The sequence below is a fragment of the Salvelinus alpinus genome, chromosome 13, assembly GCF_045679555.1.
Source record: "Salvelinus alpinus chromosome 13, SLU_Salpinus.1, whole genome shotgun sequence".
In the NCBI taxonomy this organism is placed as follows: Eukaryota; Metazoa; Chordata; class Actinopteri; order Salmoniformes; family Salmonidae; genus Salvelinus; species Salvelinus alpinus.
The window spans coordinates 19,846,683-19,855,662 of record NC_092098.1 but is presented as its reverse complement, the minus strand read 5'-3'; positions in this window follow the sequence as shown (position 1 = coordinate 19,855,662).

Here is an 8,980-nt window from a genome sequence, read left to right as displayed (position 1 = left end):
AGCGACGGCCTCCAGTCCGGAGTCTCCAGCGACGGCCTCCAGTCCGGAGTCTCCAGCGACGGCCTCCAGTCCGGAGCCTCCAGCGACGGCCTCCAGTCCGGAGCCTCCAGCGAGGGTCCCCAGTCCGGGGTCGGCGGCGAGGGTCCCCGCACCAGAGGTGCCACCAAAGTGAGGGGAGCCAGAGGCGGAGGGGGGTCTACGTCCCGCACCAGAGCCGCCGCCGTAAAGGAAGCCCACCAGGACCCTCCCCTTTAGAGTCAGGTTTTGCGGCCGGAGTCCGCAACTCTAAGAATATTACTCCTGCTTATTATGAAGAAAAAATACATCTGTTTAACTCTGTAAACTAAAGGTGTGTTTAGAATTATTTTTGTTGTATTAATGCTATTTAATCTCTCCTCAGACTAATATTATTCTGTTTGTCCTGTGGGTACCTTTGCCACTGTTCCACCCCTTGTGTATTGCGCTGTCATGGTGTATTTGTAATGGTACTGTCACGCCCTGGCCATAGAGAGGCTTTTATTCTCTATTTTGGTTAGGCCAGGGTGTGACTAGGGTGGGCATTCTAGTTTCTTTATTTCTATGTTTTCTATTTCTCTGTGTTTGGCCGGGTGTGGTCCTCAATCTGAGGCAGCTGTCTATCGTTGTCTCTGACTGAGAACCATACTTAGGTAGCCCTTTTTTCCACCTGTCTTTGTGGGAAGTTGACTTTGTTTAGGGCACATAGCCTTTAGCTTCACGGTTTGTTTTTGTAGTGTTTATTGTTTTGTTCGGCGTCATTTTTATAAATAAAATAAAATGTACGCTCACCACGCTGCACCTTGGTCCTCTTTTTCCAATGGCTGTGACAACAGTTTTCTTTTCTTTTCTGTCTTTCATTTTCTTTTTCTCTCAATCTCCCTCTCTCTCATTCTCTCACTAGATGTTAATGACATGTTTCATATGCAATCTTTGGCTGACTTTATAGTCCAATTATCCTCCATGTTGAGCGAAAGCTGACTGATCCTCTTGTGAAGAAGTACCATTTCAGATATCAAACGTTACTAATTTAAAATGTCACACATCTTGGCTAATAATAACACTTCATGGTCTACTCTAAAGTATAAATGACAACCATGACCATCACTCTTTCTACATTCTCTCTGACATAAGGATGTCCACTTAATGGGATAATAGAATATGGACACTGTGGGGGGGTGGGGGATGTTATAAAACATCACTTTATTAGGACCACACCCTAAAACCGATGATTAGATAAGATGATCATGGTTAAATTAGCATTGGAACCACAGAAATGGTTTGAAACCATTAACCGTTCTATCTCAAGATTTAATATTATTTGACCTTTCAAATTACTACCATAGCCAAATGTCTCAATTATCAGAGTGCAAACTCACTTTCCTGGATTGAAATAGAAGATTCCTATCTAAAACCACTTAAGACGTGCCTTATATTTCCCAATCTGTAAAAAAAAGTGATTACGCTAAACTGGAAAAGCAGATTGAATGTTTCAACCATACACTGGCTTAACCTATTGTCTGAACCTGGCCTCCCTGGAGAGATCTACCTTCAGCTAACAAACTGAAGGACTTTAACTCAATCTGGGAAACATTCCTATCCAACATTGCCCTCAGAAACCCCAGACAACGTCAAGTATGGCACCTCCTACCTAATTCACAGCCCTATGCTAACCCGCAGCTTATCCACCAGTCTTGTTTTGTCCGGTCCTGTCCTGTCTTGTCCAGTTCTGTCCTGTCTTGGCCTGTTCCTTCCTTTCCTGTCTTGTGTTTACCCCAACCCTGGTAATTAAACAACCTGTGAATATGTCTGAGTATCTTTAATTGTTTTGTCTTGGTATGTTTGGTTTTGAATATTGTATTGTCTGTTATTTGTGACTTATTAGTCCTTGTAAACTTTCAAGTCATGGTGTGATGTACATGGTATGGTGCACTCAGTTGTGTGAAAACATACCATGCTTATTTTCTTTTAGAAGTTATGGCATACATTTAATTTCCTAACAGAAATGGAATTCTGCAATCAGTCAATGCCATCACACCTGTACTCTTGTACAAAGCACTGATGAAATGTGGGCTATAGTGCATGTATGTATTCCATGTACACAGGTATCTGCGGTCAGCACTAAACCTAATGAAGACTTTTGTATATTGTCATCTTTTAAATATTGTCATCTGTATCAGTGCAGCAGGAAACACTGTATGGAGCAGTGAACAGTGAGTCAGTATTCATTTCTGTTGATTGTGGACAATGGTGGTGGTGGTGTGTGACCTCATATGGCCTCTTGGAGCTAATAAAGGTCTCCACTAAGTAATCCACCCCAGTGGAAATCATCTGAGCTGAAGCCAACATATGGTTCCTCAGTTTTATTTCTCCATCACCTGCCCATGCATATTCTATCAGACAGCATGTCATGCGACAGCCTGTTTCATAATGGAGACTTTACTAGATGCAAGGCAAGATGGTGTGTGTTTTTGTTTTATGTAATCCGTTCACTGTAAATCAGATTTCATATTCCATGTACAGTCACGTAAAACGGCTTCCCAATATCCTTATAGCTGGATACACCCCAAAAAATGCTGGGCTGTTTTGATGACCCAGCTGCTGGGTTGCAGGCGTTGGATCACTTACAGCAGTTGGGTTGTTTTCTTTAAAAAGAGAAAGGTTGGGTTGTTGAGGCTGGGTTATTAATGCTGAGTTATTGAGATATGACCCAGCGGTTCAGAACAGAAGACTGGAAGTAGGGGCGTGGCTTTCAGATTGTTACTTTTGGCCAAACATGAGAGTAAATGTTATTCTGGTTAATCTGTTCTGTTATATTGTTAAAGGAAAACTCCATCCAAAAACGTTATTTTGTTATTTGTTTCATTAGTCCATTGTTGATAGTCCCAAAATGTTTTGTTTGTCAGCAATCAAGTTTTCAAGATATATAACTTTCAGAATACAGAAATACAGCCGGTTTTGGCCAGGACTGTTCAGGTTTTGGTCACTAGATGTCCCCATTGCACCTTTTTTGTACCTTTTGTTTTTTCCTTGCTCTATTATTGTTTGCACCTGTGTGTCATTCCCTTGTTAGTATTTAAACCCTGTGTGTTCCTCAGTTCTTTGCTCAGTGTTTGTATGTTAGCACCCAGCCCCAGCCTTGTTGTGAACATATATTTCTCTTATTGGATTTTCCAGAGGTTCTCTGGTTTAGTGCTTGTGTATTTTTGAGTAGTCTTTTGAGGTTTGTTTTTCCCTGCTGTTTTTACCACTTTGTGGAGTTTCTTTGTATTTTGGAGGATATCCATTTTGTGCCTCTTGGCTTTATTTTTGGACGTGGTGGATTTATATTCTTTGCCTGAAGATCTTGTCCTTTTATTAAACCACCATCTCTAGTACTGCTGAGTCTGCCTCATCTTCTGGGTTCTGCCGACTATTAGTGACTGTTTCTCTCACCGGGTCCTGACAGAAACACTGAGCCATTAAAATGAACCCAGAGGCAGCCAGTACCCAGGACTTTTTTCCCATGCTGTCCCACCACGAGGGGACTGTCCAACGTCACGAAGCTGCTCTGGTTCAGCAAGAGGCCTTACTGGCTGGACATTCTCAACTTCTGTCGGAGATGATGACTTCCATAAAACAGATTTCTGATCAACTTTCCCCTGCAACCGCTTCTGCTCCAGTTCATCAGATTCAAGTGCCCGTGGCAGTTAACCCCCTGGCTGAACCTCGTCTGCCGCCTCCCCAACGGTTCTCAGGTGATCCGAGTGTTTGTAAGGGGTTTTTCACCCAATGTTCTCTCTCCTTCGAGCTGCAACCCTCGTCGTTTCCCACCGACCGGTCCAAGATAGCATATATCATCACCCTGCTGTCGGAAAAAGCCCTAGCCTGGGCTACTGCTGTGTGGGATGCCCAAAGTCCCTGCTGTGCCAGCTACTCTACCTTTGCTGAGGAATTCAAGCGAGTGTTTCAAGATCCCACCAGGGGTCCTGACTCAGCCAAACAGCTCCTGACTCTCAGCCAAGGTCGGCGCAGCGTGACGGACTATGCCATCCAGTTCCGCACGGTGGCAGCAGCGAGTGGCTGGAACAACGAGGCGCCCAATGTGTTTTTTGAAGGGTCTTTCCGACACCATCCAAGATGAACTGGCCACTCGGGAACCACCTGACAACCTCGAGTCCCTGATCAAGTTGGCTTCACGCATAGACCAGCGTCTGAGAGAGAGAGAGCTCAACCGTAGATCTCTCACCCTAGCTCCTATCGGTCCCAGTTCCGAGTCTCCACCTTTATCCTCGCTGACTCCACCGGAACCCATGCAGGTTGGACGCATCTCCCAGGCTGAGAGAGACCGCCGGATAAGGGAGCGATGTTGTCTATATTGCGGCAAACCGGGCCATTTCCTCTCCACGTGTTCCGGGCTCCAGGGAAAACGCACTCTCCCGTGCAGGCCTGGGAGGACTGTAACGGGAAACATAACCTCCTCCCATCCATCCAACTACCGCCTGCTTATTCCAGTTACCCTTTCTTGGGACAACCACGAGCTTCCCCTTCAAGCCTTGGTAGACTCTGGAGCCGCAGGTAACTTCATGGATGGTGTTTGGGCGAAGGAGAATGGCGTTCCCTCTGAACCTCTTAGTGACCCCATAAGGGTTACTACGTTGGATGGAAGCCCTTTGGGATCTGGACTTGTCACTCGTGTCACTACCCCCTTGCGACTTTCAGTTTCCCAACACCAGGAAGTGATGAACTTTCATCTGACCTTGTGTTCCGAGTTCCCTCTCGTCCTTGGATACCCCTGGCTTCACAGCCATAACCCTCACATCGACTGGTCTGTGGGCACTATCAAGCAGTGGGGTCCTACGTGCCAAGCCACTTGTATCTTCCCTAGTTCCCCGAGTTCCCCTCCCGAGTCTCTAGAATCCATCGACCTGTCCCGAGTTCCCGAGTGTTACCATGACCTCAAACCGGTATTTAGCAAACAGAGGGCCACCAAACTACCACCCCATAGACCTTACGATTGCCCCATCGACCTGTTTCCGGGCACCTGCCCCCCCAGGGGTCGGATCTTTTCCCTATCTCCTCCCGAACGAGCTGCTATGGATACCTACATCAAGGACGCTCTGGCAGCAGGCCTCATGCGTCCATCCACCTCGCCGGCGGGAGCAGGGTTTTTCTTTGTGGCCAAAAAAGACGGTGGATTACGTCCTTGCATCGACTACCGGGGACTTAATGCCATAACCGTCCGTAACCGCTACCCACTACCCCTTATGGCCACAGCCTTTGAGCTGCTCCAGGAAGCAGTGGTCTTCACTAAGCCTGACCTACGGAACGCATACTATCTTGTGCGTATCAAACCCGGTGACGAGTGGAAGACCGCTTTCAACACGCCTACTGGTCACTACGAATACTTGGTGATGCCCTTCGGCCTGACCAACGCCCCGGCTGTGTTCCAAGCGCTCATAAACGATGTGCTTAGGGATATGCTTAACATTTTCGTGTTTGTTTACTTGGATGACATCCTCATCTTTTCGAGCTCCCTTCAAGAACACACTAAGCATGTCAGACAAGTGCTCAAACGCCTCCTAGACAGCCATTTGTACGTTAAGCCGGAAAAGTGTGAATTCCATTCCTCTCGAGTACAATTCCTGGGATTTGTAGTGGAACCCGGTCGAGTCCAGATGGACCCCAAGAAGGTAGGGGCGGTAGTGGATTGGCCCACCCCCAAGTCCGTTAAGGAAGTTCAGCGTTTCCTGGGCTTCACTAACTTTTATCGCAAGTTCATCAAGAACTTCAGCTCGGTGGCAGCCCCTCTCGCAGCTGTAACCAAGGGTGGCAACACAAGGTTTCTGTGGGGAAGAGAAGCTGAGACGGCCTTCCAAGGACTCAAGCAGCGCATCCTCTCTGCTCCCATCCTGACACTACCGACGGCGGATGAACCTTTTGTGGTGGAGGTAGACGCATCAGAGGTTGGTGTTGGAGCTGTCCTGTCTCAGAGGGGGGAAGACAAAAGGCTTCATCCTTGCGCCTTCTTCTCTCACCGGCTTACCCCGGCCGAGAGGAATTACGATGTGGGGGATCGTGAACTCCTAGCGGTTAAGATGGCATTGAAGGAATGGAGACACTGGCTCGAGGGGGCTTCTCAACCATTTCAAGTGCTTACGGACCACAAAAATCTGGAGTATATCCAGCAGGCGAAGCGGTTGAACTCCAGACAAGCTCGATGGTCTCTTTTCTTCAGCCGATTCCAGTTTATCCTCACCTATAGACCCGGGTCGAAGAATCTCAAACCGGACGCCTTGTCACGAGTCTACTCTCCTGCCATTCGAGAAGATACTGACATGACTGTTCTTCCTGCCGCTAAGATCGTGGCTCCAATCTCGTGGCAAGTTGAGGATACCGTGAGACAAGCTCAAGCCATCGAACCGGGTCCTAAGGGAGGTCCTGCCAATCGGTTGTTTGTTCCCAAGGCAGCAAGATCCCAAGTCCTTCTGTGGGGGCACTCCTCTCGCCTCACCTGTCACCCGGGCGTAGGTCGCACCTTGGAGTTCATTCAGCGTAAGTTCTGGTGGCCCACCATAAGAGAAGACGTTGCCACTTTCGTCAAGGCCTGTCCCGTGTGCTGCCAGGGCAAATCTTCTCACCTCCGCCCTCAAGGACTCCTTCACCCTTTATCTATTCCCCACCGACCCTGGTCCCATATCTCGTTGGACTTTATTACTGGCCTTCCTCCGTCCCATGGTAATACTACTATCCTAGTCATCATCGACAGGTTTTCTAAGGCGGCCAGGTTTGTTCCCTTGACCAAATTACCTTCTGCCAAGGAAACAGCTGAGTTGGTGATTAACCATGTGTTCCGAGTCTTTGGCATTCCGCAAGATATGGTTTCCGACAGAGGTCCCCAGTTCGCCTCAAGGTTTTGGAAGGCCTTCTGCCAACTCATAGGGGCCACGGCCAGTTTATCTTCAGGGTACCATCCGGAGTCCAACGGCCAAACCGAGAGGATGAATCAGGAGCTGGAAACCACCCTCAGATGTATGGTTTCCAACAACCCGTCCACATGGTCATCCTTCATTGTTTGGGCCGAGTACGCGCACAACACCTTGTGCTCCTCCTCCACTGGTATATCCCCGCACGAGTGTCAGTTTGGCTATGCTCCTCTATTGTTCCCGGACCAGGAGGCAGAAGTCAGAGTGCCTTCAGCCTCGAGGTTCATCAGACGCTGTCGGCTTACGTGGAAGAAGGCCCGTCTTAATCTTCTGCGTTCCTCACAGCAGTACCAGCGACAAGCCAACAGACGTCGCCGTCCCGGTCCTACCCTGTACCCCGGCCAGAGAGTATGGCTCTCAACAAAGAACTTACCGCTACGGGTGGAGTCTCGTAAGCTTTCCCAGAGATTCATCGGTCCCTTTAAGATTGCCAACAGAGTCAATCCCGTTACTTTTCGCCTGCACTTACCCAGATCCCTTAAGATCAATCCAACATTTCACATTTCTTTATTAAAACCTGTTGTTTTTTCTCCCCTTATCCCGGCAGGCAGACCTCCCCCTCCGCCCCGTGTCATCGGAGGCCAGTCGGCTTATACCGTCCACCGGATACTGGATTCCCGCCGGGTGCAGCGGTCCTGGCAGTATCTGGTGGACTGGGAAGGCTACGGTCCCGAGGAGCGCTCCTGGGTTCCTGCCAAGGACATACTGGACCCTGACCTCATTCGTCAGTTCAGGGCCCTCCACCCTGAGAAGGCTGGTAGGAACGTCAGGAGCCGTTCCTAGGAGGGGGATTCTGTCAGGTTTTGGCCAGGACTGTTCAGGTTTTGGTCACTAGATGTCCCCATTGCACCTTTTTTGTACCTTTTGTTTTTTCCTTGCTCTATTATTGTTTGCACCTGTGTGTCATTCCCTTGTTAGTATTTAAACCCTGTGTGTTCCTCAGTTCTTTGCTCAGTGTTTATGTTAGCACCCAGCCCCAGCCTTGTTGTGAACATATATTTCTCTTATTGGATTTTCCAGAGGTTCTCTGGTTTAGTGCTTGTGTATTTTTGAGTAGTCTTTTGAGGTTTGTTTTTCCCTGCTGTTTTTACCACTTTGTGGAGTTTCTTTGTATTTTGGAGGATATCCATTTTGTGCCTCTTGGCTTTATTTTTGGACGTGGTGGATTTATATTCTTTGCCTGAAGATCTTGTCCTTTTATTAAACCACCATCTCTAGTACTGCTGAGTCTGCCTCATCTTCTGGGTTCTGCCGACTATTAGTGACTGTTTCTCTCACCGGGTCCTGACAATGATGCATCAGTTAACATATGTTAAGGTGGAACACTGACAGTTTAGTAGCTTTAATGAAGTTTACAAATATGTAAGAGTTCCTTAAAAGCCTATGCAAATCCCAATGTTGGGATAGTTACCACTTTGTAACAATATGTAAATAATTATGTTATTAATGTTACATTAAAATGTGTAATGTGTTCATTTTTTAAATGAAAATTGAAATGGCAATGCACCAACTTAACGTGATGTACAGGAAAGGCATTTACTCTACCAGTGATTAAAATAACAATGTGAAAGCCACGCCCCTAATAAGACATGCCTCTGAAATAACCCATGGAATGGCATTGACTCCTTGTCAAAATAAAGATTCAATCAAATCAAATCACATTTTGAAGCAGTACATTTTTTAGGAGCAGCAGTAAATAACAATAGCGAGGCTATATACAGGTAATTATGTACATGCAGGGTTATTAAAGTGGCTATGCATAGATAATAACAGACCTACTATATTTATTTCTCAACTAATATTAAGCACATCGCTTATCTTTACAACAGGAGTACAGCCTACCTGGCTGGCATGAAAATTAACCACGGGAAAAGTGGTCCTCCAGTTGCTATTGAAGTGCATAGATGACATGTATTTTTCCCCCTGACCCTGTTTCGAGATAGGTGCATGATAATGGTCCATGCTACTGAGCACTCGGGGAAAAGGGCACAACGCAGCAC